The following is a 19,338-nucleotide window of genomic DNA, read 5'->3' on the forward strand; positions in this document are numbered from 1 at the left end:
AAACTAACATTTTTTTAAATGACTGTGTAATACCGTATTTCCATGGTTTGGTTGATTCTCAGGTTGAGTCTAGATATCTAGACTCGAGGGATGTTTAATCAGAAACCTTGGAAATCTAATCGAGATTTAAATTGAGTTTTAATAAAAAGAACCGTAGAAGGAAAAATGTAATTTTCTCTTCAGAGTCTAACCAATAACAAAGATAGCTGTAACCGAATCCTTTAGAAAATAAAAATTGAAGTAATAAAAATGAAACGTATAAAAATTTTACATTTTATGAATTTAATTATAAACTTAACAAAATCAGGAATGCTTTCTTTTAACGGATAGATCAAAAAAAAAAAAAAAAAATTGGTCATTAATTGAATATCGAAATGACTGTGATTTTATTTAATTAAAACAAATTTAAATGCTAAAAAATGTCGTTGTCGCCTAAAATATATTACTTTAACAACGTCGTCGTTTCGAAAACAGATTCTTGATTGCGCTCGGCCAAGACTTACAACATTCTGAATAAATTACGAGTAAAATATACATTGGGAGAGTTGTTTGATAATAACAGTTGGAAAACGAAGAGAATGCTACATAATTTCTTGACGTGCTTCGAAAAATATTCGGAACGTCTATTTTTATTACCGTCGTTCATTATGATTACTTTTTTAAATAGTGAAATAATAAATTTCTTGCTTAATAAAATCATACTCGATATCAATAATATTTTACTGTTTGAAATAACCATTTGTATGCTCGTGTTATTCTAACTTAACATCTCACTCGGGTCCTCAAAGTTCATTGAAACAGACGTAAAAATGATTTAATTAATGGGTTTTAGATGTACTCTAATTACTTAGAAATATACTATATTTTTTACATTATTGCTCACAAGTATGTAAATATTTCCTTAAAATCGTGGTAACGCTGTATGAAATTTCCTGAATTTCTAGTTAATGACTAAGAGCAATGTTTACTACCTTTTTATGGTGTCAACAAATTATAAATTCCAATTCCGTAAAAAAAGTTAGTAATAAGACATATACTTTTTTAATTCTACATTCCTACAATTTGGTGTACTTTAAAATGACATATTGTTTTACAACGAATTTTGCATCGACTGTAATTTGATTAAAAACTCACTGGATTAATAACTTTTATTTATTATTATTATTATTATTAACTTTTTACCTACGCACAAAGTTATTAAAAAAAACGTTAAATGAATGTATTTTGTATCGTTTATTTTTTGTACAGCATTCAATCGTGTTCGTTTTTTTTAATTGAAATTCTTCGAAAACAGTTGCTCTTTTTTATCGTATTACATGAACCGAAATTCCAGATAAAATTTGCTCGTGCTTCAATAACGAATATTTAGTAGAAATCTAATAAATGCAGAATCAGCATCGCGCTGGATTCGTATCCGGTTAACGATATCAGGTGACTGTGTACTAATGAGAAGCATGTTCGTTAATTATCATACGGTTTCCATGGAAATCCTTTGTTCGCAGGATTTATTCGGAACTTTCTCGTTTCATGATGATGAGGTGCAATTCGATTCGATTTCTTGGTTTATAAGGTTGACCTATACTGATATATACCTAACTAATTGACAAAAAATCGTCCTTTATTTTTTTTTAGCATTTACATCTATCGTATGCCGTTCCAATTCAATTATTTCAGTTATTTTGTTTATTACAAGCAACTTGCTAAGTTCGATAAATTGCTCGCTGTTATAAATACAACATCAACAAAAAAGAAAGAAAACAAAGAGAAGGAAAAGATTTGTTGAGAAAAGAGAAAAAGAAACAAAGGTCGTTAACCGACAAAAAACAGATCCTTTTTTTTCTATTTATGTAGAGATTGACACTCTTACGTTGGAATGTTTTCGAAAGGGAGAAGAATAACGTGGCGATGCTTGTTTTGAATGTTGGTTAGTTGTCATGTGAAAGTAAAGAGAAATATTCGTAGGGGATGTTGGTTTTTAATTGAAAGTGATACTTTGATTCAACGTCGTCGGTAATTGAGAAAGAACGAAATTGCAGTTGTGAAATAGAAATATAAAAAATTGTAATTGAATTACGTTGGATCTCTGAATATACAAAAAAATCTGTATTCTAAAAAAATTTCTGAGGTTTGCAAAGTTAAAGGTCTACCAAGCAATCGAATCTTTTTAGCGATATTAATAGTTATAGGATAATTCTTAATTTATCATGTTCCTCTTGTAACTTTCACGAATAATTTCTATAAATTCTCAAATCATTATCTTAAGTCGAACTTTGCAAAATTTTGATCGATTAATCGTTTCCTCGAAAAGTTAGGTCTTGTTAAAACCAGGATATATCGTAATACTTATGGACAAAAATATATTTTTAGCATTAAATGATCAAACTGTGACAAATATGTTTAATTCTTGTATTTTTACCGAATAATCCTTCTATGTTTTCCTTTATCAAATGTGACCTTATCGTAAAGAAAGTTTGTACAAAATGAAGTTCCTTCAGAAGGATCCTTGAGCAAATGCAAAGACTGAGAGAGAAAGAGAGAGAGGGAGAGAAGAGGACGAGATAGACGGACATGCAATGTCGAACTCTCTCGAGGAAGTTTCAATTTCTTCGTACTCAACAGAGTCCTGTTGGGGCTTCTCAAATTTTCGAACCGTCCGCGTCTGGTCCCTCTGTTGCGGACAGCATCGTCACAGCGGTTGCGGTGCTCTCGTAAAGCCACTGGCTGGCCTCCTTTCCCTACCTCGTAACTTCTGAAGTTTCCAGTGAATTTACCCGTCGCATCGGTTGCTCCGATGTACCCTATTTAGGCGAGCTTCTCGGTAACGAACTGCGAAACGTGGTAACACTGATGATTTTCATAAATTCTGAACGCCGATCGAACGATATTTGGAACGATCCCTCCCTTGGTTTGATTAACCTCTGCTATGATCCTTGAACTTTCATGTCTCGATCGCATTTGTGGTTTAAAAGAGCGAAGATTTTTACGTTTTCAGAAAAACTTTAACGTAAAATTGAACAGAGAAATTTACGAATAAAATTTTCAGAGAAAACTGATTCACAAGTTAATCATATATTATTATGTCAATTCTTACGATTAGTTATTATATAATTATAGTTACTTATATCAACTATACCTAATATGAAAATTTCTCTAATTACGTCATCCGATAACGAAGATGTATATAATTCAACCAGTTCAAAGATCACTAATGAATTAAAAAAGCAATTAGAATAGTAAAACAATTAATTCGCAGCGCAAAACCTATTATTTCCACAGTTCTTCATCAAGTATCCTTAACTTGGTCAAGATATTTTCCAGCGAATAAAATTCCCTCTCCACTTGTCGTTACGGCAATTAAAATAAATCACCAAAATCCACCACGTTCCACTATAATTATCCAAAAGACCATTTCAATCTTCTTGTAGCTCGTTGAAATAAATCATCGTATCGGGTGATTCGAAATTCACCCATTTTATGACCCAATTCGAGATATTCATTTATCCGAATTTTCGTAAACAGGAAACAGAGAAACGAAATGAGGTATAAGCGTAGGATGAAAGAAAGGTGAAAACGAACCGATCCGTTGAATTCAACTGCGTGTAAAAATGGGACCAGAAGGGATTGGAAGATCAGAGACGGATAATTGATTCAGTCACGGTTTGCCGATTTGCACCCTCCTTTTTGGCTGGGAATACAGCTACGGAAATTGCTGTTTTCCCTACCACTATCTCCGATTTTCAAATTAAACTGGCAACCAGGACCCATGATCCCTTTTCTCCTATCGATGGAAAGCTTCTTTTTCCAACCAATAGAATCGAGAGATATTGAACTGTGAAATTAATAAAGCTTTTGTGTACACAAAGTATTTTGAGGTTTCCTATACAAATTTTACTCTGTTCAGTTTTATAGATAAAGGTAAGACTGAAATATTATGTTGCAAAATATCTGCAAATAATTTATGAAGATTTTGACGACAAATGTATAAAACGTAACGTAAGCACTGTATCCAGTAATTTGAATACTTCACGTTTACTTAAAATATAAGTGTGTCATGTATAATTTTTCTTTCTCCATTATTTCAGAATAAAAGAAATATTTATCAGAAGCATACCTTGGCTTTGTTTCCTTTTCTCTATTGATATACATATGTATAATGTTACGTAAAATGTATTGCTTGTGAATATCTATAAATATGAAATTTATCATAGAATGAAACTTTTTCCACAGAAAAGAAATGCATTTATATATGTAAGTATTCAAACGATAAAACCATCGAATATCGAACGCGTCAAATAGCTGGCACCATGACGTAATAATTCATACGATCGCTAGTCCCTTGTTGCAACTTTGCGTACAATGTTTGTGTTAGCACGTAATATTTGTTTCTACCGAGATTTATTAGAACGTAGTAAATATAAAATGCACATGGTTGAACAAGTTTTGACAAATAACCGATGGAAAAGTAGGTCACAAAACTAGAATTGCGTACATCGGTTCGTGTTAGCTTTTCCAACTAAACTAAACTTTCGTTTAAACGTTCTTCGAATTTAAAAAATTCGATACGAATACGAAAGTTGTTTTCCTTTTTCTGAATGCAGCACGATCGATGTTTCATATCACCTTTCCGTGTTGAAAAGATGAACCGAGGCAAAGATACGATAAAATATTTTTTAATTAAATACGTAGGTGAACTACAATCGATGACAACAAAATATCGAGAAATCGATATTGGAGAGGGCGACGTAAAAGTATTAATGTAAATAAAAGTCTCGGTCATGGGTAAATATCGGATTAATGAAATTAGGACGAGGTTAGTTGAAGATGAATTTAATATCGACGTGATATCGAGAGAAATAAAAATAAATTGTCGACAGATATAAAAGTAATGTCGTTGGTTGAGGAGATCTCGGCTTCGATTAAATGCTGTTACATTACGTCGTGGATAAGTAACTAACTTTATTCTTCTTTGAGGCTCCACGTAAAATGATTGATTCGTAAATTCAATCAAATTTTTTATGGTTTCAAAATAAAAAATCATTCATAAAATTAATTTTTATTTTTCTCTGAGATTTTTAAATAAGAACCGAACAAGATCTATATTTTTGCTCAAGATTGCGAAGTCAAGAAGAATTAATGAAACCAAGTGCATTTGTTTGTATTTAAAAATGCAAATCGAAAATAATTAATAAAATCAACGAAATCTCTTTCTCTTTAATGTTCATAAAATAAAAAATAACTCATAAATTTATAAAATCAATAAATTCTCGAAAACCGTACCTCCAATAATAAAATTTTATATCATATCTTCGACTTTTTTTTCGTGTAAAATCACCCGTTATCTGATTGTACTCTTAATTATACCGCGATATATATATATATATATATATATAAAGAATGCATTAAATCTAGCAGAAATACAATATTTTACGAACGGTGAGGTATCGCGCTCTTATATAATACTTTTATTTATTCTTCGTTTCATTTATCGAGCGTCTTCGAGTATTGTTTGTCTTGGAAACGAGAACGTGCCCCCCTCGACACGTGGAAACCTAGATTCCACCAAGATTCCCTGCTGTTGTCAGTAAGGTTACGCTTCCGCTCTTTTTCGTAAGCCACGGCGAGTGGCGACTAATCGATAGAGCAAACTGTTGATTCTGACCCGGACGCGTCAGACACGATTCCAGATTTTGCGGGCCACGGGAACTATGCCGATCTTGGAAATCAGTTCTCGGTCAGCTCACTGAAATTCGAGCATCAAACCGATCAATATGACGTTTGGCTGCAAGTTTCTTTCCAGATATTAAGTTATGACATATATAACTTGTCCCGATTTCGTTGTATCGATTATCTTAATCTCTTTCTTGCCGACAAATACTTTTATTCTTATAAACGTGTAATTGTGAACGTACACGAGTAAATAAGTGCAAGTGCAGATTTCTAGAAACACGTAAGAAATCTCGACGAGAAGGAAATAATTTTCTAAATCGTTCGTTTTCAATTCATCGTTATTTTATTACGTTGTCAAAGGATTAAATATAAAGCGATAGCATAATTATTTGAAATTATCCGTAATGTATCCTTTGAATCGTTTTTAATCGTATCTTTCTTCCTTCTGTGTGGTAATTCCTTCCTACATACTTCTTAGATATTTGTAAAAGAAACCTTAAAAGCTAAGCTTAAAACAGTAATTTAAATACAAGTAAAAGAGTAAATTAATCTTCAGATTTTTTAAATATGTGGAAAAATTTGTGATTTTCGGACGAGTAAAATATTATAAAATATTATCTTAATTCCGTCTACCCTTTTTTAAACTTTCGGCTGTTATTTTCACATTTTAGAGAAGCTACGAATGCTTGTTGCTGACGCAAAGCTCGTCTAAATCAATGTTTTACATGCTCGTGCCGCGCGTGCTGTAAACCTACAGCAGAATTCATAGATTACAGAGGGATTCATAGGAATTAGACAAAGCTTGTGTGTTCTCCAGCAACGTCTCTTGTTCATCGTTCGTGCAACTGCTTTCCCATCCACGTCACGGCATCTGTTATACATCTATCGTGGTCTCCGCAGTAGAGACAAGCATCTAGAATGTGAATGTGGCTATGAGAATCGTCTACAAAAGAATGTCTATGGATTAAATGAATTAGGATTTGTATTTGAAAAAGAAATTTGGATTTTCAAATTTAATTTAAAATTCTATATTCCTTGTTATTTCCTTTGTCCATCTAACTTTATGTAATTTCTTATATCAACAAAATTGAGAAATTGATTAATCAGATAACGTAAGAATTTACATGAAGTTAAATGAACAAAAGAAATAGTAACGAACGTACCATGTTAATTGAATTTTGAAACCAGTCATTTGACCGGCTGTGGTAAGGTTCGTGTTAATAAAAGATTTTGATAAAAATGTGTACTATAAGATAAAGAAGAAAGGGAAAGACGTAACGTATTGGGTTCGATAAATCCATTTCCAAGATGAGACACCGAAGAAATCGCAGTAATATCAACACAGAGATTTCAAATATAAATCATTGATTCTTATGAAACTACGTATGAAGTAGTCTCCAAAGAATTATTGGAAACATATTTTGTAATCAATGTATTGATATTCTCATTGAAGAAATGACGATGGCCATTATAGCTGAGATGGAAAAATTGCAATTTGTAAAAAATACATTAAATTTCGATTGTAGAATCTTTGCACCATTGTGGTCCACGAATTTTCCAAATAATCAAATATTTACATAATACCCAGGTTTGTTACATTATCGTGACAAAGCACACTGGTGGACCTTCTGCAACTAAAATTCGACCAAACTATCCTAAAATCAGAGTTGGTCCGACAAGCCAGCTTGTCAAACGAGATCCGAAGTCACGTCACACTCTGTCCCCTTATTTTCCAATGAAATCCCGTGATACCATGATTTCGACGTGCGCTGCTCCTCCCTTTTCGCCGCGATTTCCCGTTTCATAACACCAATACGCCATTCCGGCCGCCTATTTATCTTTCCTCGCCTTCAATCTCGTCGCCCATGGCTTCCCTTTTATTCTTGGCCATACTTTCTCCTTTCTGTGTAAAATCCCGTTGAAAAAGCCACGCGTACTTCATGCCATGGGGCTAATATCGCGGGCCAACGCAACCCCCATGCGAAATCGATGGAGCTTAAGTCCCTGGACAACGAGGGGCTGACAGAGCGTTCCTTCGATCGTTAGCTGTCCCTTTTTCGGCTCTTTGTGTGACCTGTTTCGATTCGTTTCCGCGGCTTGTGTATATCTTGCAGATTATTTCCTTAGGCATAAGACAGGGGTCTATTGTCTGAATATATTTGGTTCTCACAATTGCGTTGATTGGAGGAGATGTTTGCGGAGATGGCGAAGGACCGGTTGGAATTTAATCATCGGAGTTTGGGTAATTGTGGAAGGTTTCAGGCTGTTTGGTTTCATTGGAAGATGATGAAGTGGATACATGGTTCTAAGGAAAGCTTAGTATATAATCCATTTGCTTAATTTTATATTTGAATATGTTATTTAAGTTCTGTTATATTTCTTGTTTATCGCTACATTAGCTGGTGAGGCATTAGTGATTACGTGTATTCAATATATATAAATGTTAAATAATATTTACATGCTTAGCTCTCTTGGCACAGCTATCTTAGTTATTTATTAAGTAATTATTTAATTATTTGTTAGCTAGCAAGTTGATACGGTTTGTATGCTTCTATAGACGGTGAAAAAAGTACATTTCTTCTAGAAACTTTAGAGCTTTTTTACATTATGTTCTATCAGTTAGAATTGATTGTATATTGTTGAGTATCTCTAAGTTACGTCTTGCCTCCTCGAATTTTAGTCCAGTAGCAATGTAGTTGTTCGATGGTGTTATCGGTGTTGCAATATTTACCGGAGTACCAGGTTCTGTTTTTTTTTTTTTTTTTTTGATAAGATGAGAATGTGTAATGTCGGAGCGATCTATCCTGAGTTTGACTTATTCAAGTTTATTTAATTTTAAGGGTCGCTTTGATTTAAGAAAGATATGCGAGAAAGAAAGGACGAAGAAACGAAATTATATCGATACTATATACTTCGTCTAATTGTTGGGGATATTGGATTCAGGCAAATTATGAAATTGTTGAGGTCGTTTGATGTTTTGTTGTAAGATAGTAAGTTAAATACACGTTTATAAGGAAAATTTGATATGTGAATGAGTCATGCAATTAGTTTTATTTCCAAGCTCTTTCTGTAAAGCGTCAAACTCTTATCAAAAGGAAAGGAGATTATTTCGATTGAATTTTTCTACATTGCAAATCCAACAGATCAATCCAATCATATCATTTTCTCTCACCCTATTCTTCATACTTCCATGAAACTAAACTTCCAAATCAATCAAATAAAACACGAATTTCAAAGTGTAGGACCCTTTCGAACTTTCTCCTCCTTTCTCTCTTATTATTTTTACCCCTGCAGAAAAGGGTAACTCCGCAATAATAATTCTATTACAAAGACTGGGAACCAAGTTCGATCCCTGTTCGACGTTTAAACGTCGTCGTTTCACGCTTTCGTCGCAAACTCGCTTTCGTAGTCTCTATGGAGCGAAGTTCGATTATTAGGTTACGTGCCGAAATTTCAGTGAAATTTCAAGCGAGGGAAAAATCATGGCCGGGACACGTCACGTTCCGTGGCGAATCTAGTTTTCGTCGACGTTTTCGTACGTCTCGAATCGGAGGTTCATCGATCGTAGACACGGAGACGACGAATGCAAAGCACGTGTCAAGGTAAAGTGGTAGTATCGGAGGGAAATCTTTTCTGAACGGCGTTCAAACGTGTGCCTTTTACCTTTGCCCGACTTTAAAGGGATCGTAGTTTTACTCACGATTTCATCTTGTTTCCTTTAATAGTGTAACTTTGTGGGATCGTGTAACTTTTGAAAAAGCCATTTTCTGCTATTCTCTGTGTCGAATCGTAGGTTCTCTGAATAGCGTAGTGACGTAGGAATTATAGAATATTAATAACGGGAAATGTAAAATATTGAAGTATTAATAAAAATATTTTTCAAATAGTAACATGAAGTATCGACGAAAGCATTAATACGCGAGAATGTAAAGTATAAATTTATAAAATTAATAAAAAAATTTTAGTAGTTTCAATGTTTTGTGTATTAAAATTATTCTAATAGACAATTGATAATATTAAGAATTTTATGAAGAATTTCCGTAAGATGATAAAATTCAATATTTCGTTGGATGTTAAGTTATACATTAATACACTAAATTTTGTTTCGAGCTTGCGCGTTAAACTTTTCATTCAAATCACTAATGTCCCCATCACAATATTTAACAAATTTTTAAACATCCGTTATCGATCTCATATGCTACATTGATGTTTCTTGTTTCCGTTTTAACTGTTTTATTTGTGTGTGTACGAAAGAACTTTGGAAATAAACAGAAAATTATTTATATTCATTTTTCAGAGCTGCTTATGACGGACTTTGACACCATTTTCCTTCGACCGTCTTTTTTCTTCAAAACTAATTTAACATCTGGGTAACTTACCTTGTGAGTAAATTAATCGATAACTACATCGCGACTACTAATTACGTCCCTACGAAATCTTGATGTACTTCCTTTTCATGTCACTATATCGATATTACCATAAGCAAAACACCTTTCTTACACGTGTCTTAATAGCTGTTACAATTTCAGCTCCCTGAGTATAAACTGTATCCAACAGTAATTATACTCCTTTCGAGTACTAATTGAAACAGCTATGTTAGGATATAATCGTATAATGACTGTGTATATCTGCATCATGAAAATATGAAACTTTTGATGCACACCTTATTCTTTTAATTACTAAGTACGGCAACGACACTCACTGGAAACATAACTGTTTTGCTTAATTATTAAATGTACAAGTTGATTCGGTGCCTTCATCACATGTAATTTGTAATTAGGCGGTTATTTACGCAATTAAACATATTATCAAAAGCAAAATAGCTTTCAATCTTCCAGATAGTCAGCGGTGTAGAATAACACAAAATATAATCAACAAAAGTATAATTTAAATACTTAAATTGAATTCTTACAATGATAAGAGAAATTTTTAAATTTAGAACAGAGTTACGATGAATTGCATATAAAGGCATCCGATTGATTTGTACACTTAATAAAGCGTCCTGTTTATCATTTTTCATTTTCTAAGGTGTTACAAAATTTTTGGTGTTTTTATATATGTCCCACTTTATGCTTTATGTTACTTCATGTTACTAACTTTTTACGTGTGGAAAATTTTGGGAAAGGAACAGTGTCGATGATCGATTCACTGAAATAATATAATAAAATAAACGATATAAAATCGAAATGAACTTCGTTGACTAACGAATTTGATTTTCTACACTATTTTCAGTCTCGTATTTATTTATTGACAGGGATGGTAGACATTTCGAAGTGGGGGATTCTATTCTTCTCTTGTACTACGGCCTGAAATCAATTACCATTCTTTTCATATTTCGTATCTTTCTTATAATTTTTTAATTAATCTTCAAACTACCTATAACATTTAACACCGTTTAATTTATAACCTTTTTTGTAATTTACATATATACATAGAATATATCAAAGAAGTTTGTCTAGAAAAAATGATTGCTACTTGTTTAAATTTTTCTTACATTATGAAAGAGCTAGAAACTCGATAATTTCAAATTTTTCTTATTTTTATCACGTTCGATTATTTAATTTCTCCAGCAATTCATTATGGTAATATATCAAAAGCAGCTTCGATTATCCACGATAACAATATTCCTGTGTTGTCCCTTATTGTCCGAATAAAGATGCACGGAATGTAACCGTTAGCAGTAATGTTCCACTAATTCGGTTCGCGAATCACGTATAGGCCGCAGTTTACCATAATCGGGCGGAACTATTAATTGCACGGTATGCAGATGTTCCTGCCGACGAGCTTTGACGATCGACAAGATAACATCCGTGTAAATTATTGACGAGCTGCGGGGATACGCTAGAGGATTTACTTCTGCCGCGACTATTTGCATTCCTAATTAATAAATTTGAATTGTTTTGATAAAATGCCTCGTAGTGCCAGTGAAATAATTCATACGCGATGTTATTGTGTTTTCGTTAATTATTACAGAGCTAATTGAATACGAGAGCAGGAAAATTGGGAAAAATAATAGAGGATTGGAGTTGCAGATTGCGTTTCGAGAAGGTTGAGATAGCGTATATTAGGTTGAGTTTGATAATGTTCTACAATATCATTGAGGAAATGAAATGTAATGGTTCAATCGAACGTTACAATTAATATGAAATTTTAATGGAACCCTGCAATTAATTACAAACTTTAATAGACATTCATATTACATATTTTCTAATTAAATTAGTTTAGCAATTTCCTTCATTTCTATGCACCATCTTGTTGTATGAAAACAGTTTAGTAAGCGTATTTAAAAAAAGAGTATTTTCTTTCATAATCTTCTTCAACAAAATTATTGAGTATTTTGAAAAAAATACGCTACTTCTTTATTTATAATGACATTGAAGGACGTAAGTATTTGATATCAATGTATCAATTCAATGTGTAAAGGTATTATTTCAGACAAGAGATAGTGCGTCGATACTTTTAATTTTGTTCCTTTTAAAGAATAAGAAGGACGATATTTTTCCATCAATCTGATAATATTCAATATTTGCACATAGAAACACATTATTATTTGTATCGTATGTACGTGTGTGTAAACAAGAATGGTTGTGTAAATAGATTACTTTGTTAACGAAGATGGTGGGTATACGTATAAGAAGAAAGACAAGGTTTGTTTCAGTTTTCTCGTTAAATTGCTCTTCTTCCAACAATCAGTAGTATATGTTTATCGCAGTATAGTCAAGTTGATGTTTATTGACTCTTAATAATCGATTGGCTATTATTGTGACGGAAAAGAAAAGGCGAATTGTATTAATCGAAGATTAAGAACATTTTTATGATACAACATTGTGTAACTATGAAATAATTTGATATAAATTAAAAATTACGTTATTGATGTTTTTAGTATAAAACATATGATATCGAATTGTTTACGCTTTGAGATACCGTAAAAGTAAATCGTAGGTGCAATTAATTAATCTAAGAGTTAGTTTACAAGTCCATTAAAACGGGGTTAAATACTTCTTAACATCGTAATGATTGAATCGTTTAATCAATCTGCTCTCGATTTTATCCTGTTTCTACGTAGTTGTACTGTGTTGTTATTAGAATTTATTAAAACAGTACAATCTGTAATTGCATGGGCCTGGTTTTGTCTTTTTTACGTTCATCTAGTTTTTAACGAAGATCTAACTGAGCGAGGTTCATAATAATGGAATAAAATCTCATTAAGCGTAGCAGTCAGAAGATGAGAGTTCTGTTAATTAACTGAAAAATTAGTTTAATTTAACCGATATTAACGAAGTCTGAAAAGTGCACAAACTTTTTTCTATAGAACATTTTTCTATAGAACCATTTTTATATTTCATATTTTTAATTTTTCAAATATTATTCTCCTCTGTATCGTAGTATGAAACAGTATAACTGTAATTTTCCTGAAAATTTCCCTGGAACTTTTATAACTTATGATTGAAACTGTTAATAAATAATCGAACCACAATTTTATAAAAGATTCGCGTAATCTGCACGTACTAAATACTACAATTATAATTATTTCATTATCGTGAATATTCCTGGATTAATATTACTAAAAACTGTTAGAGCGGTAACAAAGTATTTGTTTTGATGGAAATTTGCAGAAGGTTCGCGTAATCCCTGCATCCTGGGCGGAAATGAATATTTTTCCGAAGATGTCTAGTCGATAGAGTTTCCGATAATGTAGAAGATAATAGCGAATAATATTTATTCAAACTTCGAACATATGTGTAACTGGTACAATATAATTTCCGATATTTGTTCGTAGTAATTGATAAAACATTTGTTCAACGATTTTATCTGAAAACTATAGACGCGGAAACCTCTTTCCTCCATTTCGAATTAGCGTTTTTATACAGACACTTTTCTTTAAATAATATTCATTTTCGACTTGATTTCATTTTAGCCATTTAAATCCTTTATTGAATATCGCGTTATCGTGTATTCATAATAAATTGACGTACATAGAAATTCATATTACCGTCTTATTTATTTATGAATTCGAGTAAATTGGGAGATCTTTTGATGAATTTATAATAACAGTTTCGAAGCTGAATCCATATAAAGCGATGTTGTAGTAAGGTGATTGCCTGTTTTAGCTATTCCAACACGAAACGTTGATTAATCTTACCATCTTCGAGTTCAATTCATTATTTCCAGATTATACCTCGTTTCTCATTTATTTTGTCGAATGTTCAGATTAGAGTGGATAAATACTTTTATTTTCCAGCTATGATAAATTGCCGTGACGCTAGGAAAGATCTCTCTTCTATATACTATCATTATCTACGATTCAACGAGAATTCAACCAGTCTCCGCACTTTTCAAGTTAAATCCACATAAATATTCATCCTCGTGACATTTTAATTACAAACGCGAATTATATTTATCGTTCGCGAATTTTTAATCAAACGATATTAGCTCGTTGCTGACTGTTTATTTCATGTACAAGTGTCTACGTGTACGTGCCACTGATCTAATAATGAACAATAAAAAATTGAATATGTGTTAATATAGCTTTATTTATATACAGTTTAGTCTTCGATACGTATTTATATTTCATTCTAGATTTCGATTAAAGCTTCATTCATATATAATTTAACACATTCTTTCTGTTATCTGATACAATAAACACTATTACAATAACAATTTAGTTGCGAACGCTAGGAGATTTTCCAACAAATCGCATCATTTCGACGCGTCTGTTCGAAACATTATTCAACATAACACTCATCAATCTGCAAGCCCGTATCTTCACCTGTTCCTCCATTATTTTCCATGTTTTTGCTGCCGAGCAGCTTTCATAGAACACGACGACACTTTTTTCTCATCTGTTCGTCTCCTCGGAGACATTAATCAAAAAGCAAGAGGTTCGTTTGTTCACGTCGCTACGAAACAGCAAAACCTTCGATGAAGAAATGCCTCTCGTTTCACTTTTATTCCAACATTCTCGTCCCTCTTCGAATTTCTTACCTTCTCTTCTCTTCTCTGTTTACTTCCACTCGGATTTACTGGCAAAACATCGCGACTAGGTTGACTGGAAGATACGGAACAAGGAATTCGCTGCAGCTCGCGAAAAACTGGATTTATCTCGATTGAAATTTTCCTTCGGAGGACCAAGAATTATTTTATTTCCGGTGTTCGTTGAACATTGTAAACACAGGTGGAAATCGTCAGTTTTGATCAAGCGTTGTCTTCTTATTATGTTTTCAAGTATGTTGGTCATGTTCTGATAAATTTCTGCGACATCTTAAAATTTCGATGACGTTTAAACGCAAACGAGTCAAGAGTTTTAAGTTCCAGGTGAATTTTTAGAATTGTACAAACTATAAAATTAGATCTCAATGGAAAATAACATTTCTTCATAACGATTTCTATTACGGTTTCATAGTCTTGTTTTACATCTTCCTACGAGGTTATAAATTGATAAGAATGTTCCATTACTCGTTTGTTCGTTCCTAGTGCCTATTATAACCCCAAGAATTATCCATTTGAGAGGATTTTACCGTCAGATTGATTTTATTGTCAGTTCAGTTATTACCCTATTTCGTATTACCGCCTGGCTCATTCTAATTGTAAGAACTTTATAGCATCTTCGTTTATGCAGAATTTACTGTTTCCAGCAATTCCACAGTTGTTCTTTTGCGTTACGATTCTTTTATGCGAAATAATTCCATTATGTAGTTTTCTCGCCGCCTATATTCTTCGAAATTGTCTTACTGTTACTTCCATCGATTAAATCCATTTTATCTTTCTCTCTACGGTGATTCTTTTGCTCGTTACCACGCGTAGAATATTTGTTGTTTACCTCATCTGCAATGTAAAAATATTCCTTTCGTTGTTTTTTTTTATGTTAGCGGAACTATTTTCAGACAAATGACGGTCGTAACTTGTTGCACGTACGACACGTAAAAATTGTCCTAAACTCTCCAGCAAGAACCGTCTCGATTGATGTATAAAGAAGTTCTCTCTCGGTTTGTTACTTTCTTCTCACAGGTTTTTTTTCCGTAGAACGATATATCTTTGTTAACATTGTGTGCGTTTTACACGACGCAGCTTCTTGCTTCTTGAATCGTATTTCAGTCGCGTGGAAAGTTACGTTGCTAGTGCTTGTGTGGATTGTATCGTTACTGCTCGTGTTAGTGAAAATCACGTGCGAATATTGATGTTTTTTGCACGGTGGTGTGTCGACTATAAAAAATCCTTCTTAAAGGATCAACCTCTCGATGAGGTATACAAATGTTTTACTTTGTTCTAGCTTAAACTATGCGAAAACTTATGAAACTTCCATTGTAGAAAAAAAAAAAAAAAAAAACAAATTACATTAAGTAACCGGATCTAGACGTTTACGGTGAATTAATGACGGTTTTACCCTCTCGTATAAATCGTCTAATTCTCGAGCATCCACCAAGTTGGTTCAATGTTAGTGAGGAGTCGAGCTTCCACCGAGAAAGAATTCTGCTCACTAATAGGTACTAATAGGTACTCTGAGTTACGGATTTACGACATGTGACTAAATATTGAGGATACACAGCCCTAGTAATTTGTCTGGTCCGCAAACGTGTGATTCCACGATCATAAACTAATTTCTAGATCTATTGTAATTTCTGACTCCCTGAGCAAAAGACTAAACCTAACAATAATATCTAGGTTTCAGATAGTTGTAAAAAAATGGATCATACGTAATAATATTTTACATATTATGTGCATTTCATGCATTTCTACATTTCCGACAAATTTTTCACAAATACATAAAAATCTGCAATCTGGTAATCACTTATTCACTTGCTTATTCCAAACAAGACTTATTTAGCACAATTCGAACAACAGAGAAGTTAAATCTTGCAGTCTTCGATCGTTCCCATCTGAAACTCGCGTTGCAACTTCGTTCCTACCTCCAATTCCTTCTACGACCACATAACTCATCTACATCCCTACCATTTCTCATTTATAGTACTATCATTTATAAAATTCGGCACGATTTCGTCTACTCTATAGATATCCACGCTCCTGTCGTCTTTCATCTCGCCTGACAATTCTACCGTCAGTCTTTCTCAGCCATATAATCAATCCATTGTCTGAGCGAAGGCTTCAGAGGGTCGTGCTTGCTTCTTGCGTTCCAAAAACGTCGAGGTTCTACTCGATTCTCTTCTTCTGTTTAAAAGCTTGCTAGCTGTAAAAGCTTGGCGCGAAACGTGTTGGCTTATTCAACGACGAGGCGCGACACGCGTCAACGATTAACGAGATTTCACGTGCTGCTGAATCGACGTCTACGTTGCTAGCTGGCGAAGAGACAAAGGCACAGTATCGACGCGTACCTACATGTAATCGACAGACTGTTAAAATTTTCTTTGTGCCAGCTAAGCTGGGCGGTCTTTGTCGGCCACCCACACGTGACTGTTCGGTTGTTGCTCCGTTGCTAGGAAGCGTGTGTTCACGCGAGTGTACACTCTTCATGCCGCTCTTTCAACCCCAGAATGGCTTATCCGTGTTCCTTTTAGCTGGAACGCCTGTTGACCGACATTCTCGTTTTTATTGCGTCCCCTTATCGTTCGTTTTAGCTACTAGGTAAAAGTGTCGTATGAGCGAAGGTTCGAATAGCGTTGCGAGGAACATGTTTTCTTTTTTTTCCTTTTTTAATTGAAGCGCGATTTGATGCTGTGCATGTTCGTGTTCAGGTTGGAAATTGAAGCCGTCGTGGGATCCAAATTCTCGATATTGTAGTTCTGTTTGGGAATATGCTGATATGTCGATATTCTATTTCGCGAGTTTCTTTCTGAAATTTAGATATCGATTTGATGGGATGCGATAGAAAATAATATTTGGAATGATAATCTAATCTAATCTAATCAATAATCTAATCGCGTTATATAAAAAACAATTTATTGATATCGATATCATATCATAGATATTAGTAAAAAGTAACTAAAAATTACACTGTTCTAAATTAGCTGGAAGTGTGTTGAAAGCGATTTGTCGCATGTACAGATTTCAGGGACATTTTTTGATTGCCAAATCGCGTGATGGATTAAGGTTCACGAAGTTTTAAAAGTTCTGGGTCTTGTGGAAAGTCTAATATTTAAATCTAGATCGTTGATATCGGCCAATTTTGAGTTAATTTATCAGAAAGTGTGCATGAATTTGACAAATATTTAAGAGATGTTGCTTCCTAGAAATTTATTTAATTAATAAAAAAATTAATTAAAAAGTATTATGAAGCATTAAGTATTAAAAGACTTCCTAAATTTCCAATTTTTTAATTAAACGTAATTTTTGTTACCTAAAAATTAGTTTCATGGCGGAGAACGAATATAGCAAAAGATAAAATTTACTATGTCGAAGTCGTAATAGTCCTTTTTCGCGAAAGCCACGGAATTTTGACGTTCGTGTCGGTGAAATTCTTTAAGGCGACACGTATGTGAAGTAAAAAGGGACGAATGGCATGGAAAATGGAAAACCCAAATAACACAGCCAGTGGTGAAAAAGATACGTAAAGCTCTTGATAAACTTAACAGGAGAGGATCATGAGTAAATCGAGCTGAAAATAACAGACAGTACTTCAAAGATGAATCTGAAGGGGATGTGTTGTCTCATAAATAGAATAAAACGTACGCGTCAGGTTTTTTTTTGTATTTTATTATAAATAGACAACTTTTATAAATCAGAACGGAAATAATTATTATTATATTGATAATTAAATCGTCGCATCAATTACCCAATGTTAGCAACTATACCATATCTTGGACAGCGATGCAAATATCTTCGAAAGATGAAAACCTTGTCTTGTCAAACGAATATTCGGATATCCATACGGGTATTCACCGTGACGTTTTTTTTATGTATAATCGATACCTCGCGCCGTCGAATTGCGAAAATCACAGACACGGATCTGTTTCTGGTTGTCGAAATCGAATCTTTTCAGTTATCGACAACTGTTCGGCAAGCGGCCAGCTTTTAATTGATAGCTTCCAATTCAGCGTTCTCTTTCTGTCTCTATTGTTCTTCCGTGACGGAGAAAAGAAAAAATGTCCGACAGGAAAGATCTCGAAAACATGCCAGTTATGTTGCGTTGAAGAAAGAAGGAAGCGTTTTGTAAAAATTTCAATGATTTTGTGGAATCTAAGAATATTAAAATAAATGTCAGCAGAATTTTATCGAAAGATATTAGAAAAAATATAGATATGTAAGATGTGCTCCCGTTAAAATTAAAAAAAGAAAATAGTGACTACTTTAAGTAAATGAACATTTTATTCGCGATATTACCACTTTATGTTAATTGCAACCTTTTTCATCCAAAAACCGACTAATTTCAGTTAGCGAAAAGGTTTAGCAATTTATTTGACGTTTTTCAAACGATTCTCATCTTCAAAAATCAAACAATTATTTATTTAAACAACGATAATCCACCATTCACTCGTAGGTGAATGAAATTTTCATGTTGAACTTTGTTTTCTGATCGCGGCTAAATCGCCCCACGAATTGAAGCAGACGTGGCTAATTAACGCAGAACCGCGGTTCATCGAAACACACGTCGACCTAATTCCTAACATCTTGTGTGCCTTACGCCCCGGATGCACGCATAAATTTCACAGCACGAATTACACGCATCTGAATAGTCTCAAAAGGAATTTCTGTTCTGTTCCTCGATCCTGTTCGTCG

General features: G+C 33.5%; 1 protein-coding gene across 13 annotated transcripts in view; it reads left to right on the forward strand.

The window, feature by feature from the left end:
- LOC126867115 (uncharacterized) overlaps positions 1-19,338 on the forward strand; it is a 155,871-nt gene that overhangs the window by 39,407 nt on the left and 97,126 nt on the right. For 5 of the 13 annotated variants that reach the window (XM_050621288.1, XM_050621287.1, XM_050621285.1 and 2 more), the window contains exon 2: positions 9,965-10,049. The exons of the other annotated variants lie outside the window; for them this stretch is intronic. The gene's annotated coding sequence lies outside the window, so the exon portion shown is untranslated. The remainder of the gene's footprint in view (positions 1-9,964; positions 10,050-19,338) is intronic. 13 annotated transcript variants of the gene reach the window in all.

The sequence above is a fragment of the Bombus huntii genome, chromosome 6, assembly GCF_024542735.1.
Source record: "Bombus huntii isolate Logan2020A chromosome 6, iyBomHunt1.1, whole genome shotgun sequence".
NCBI lineage: Eukaryota > Metazoa > Arthropoda > Insecta > Hymenoptera > Apidae > Bombus > Bombus huntii.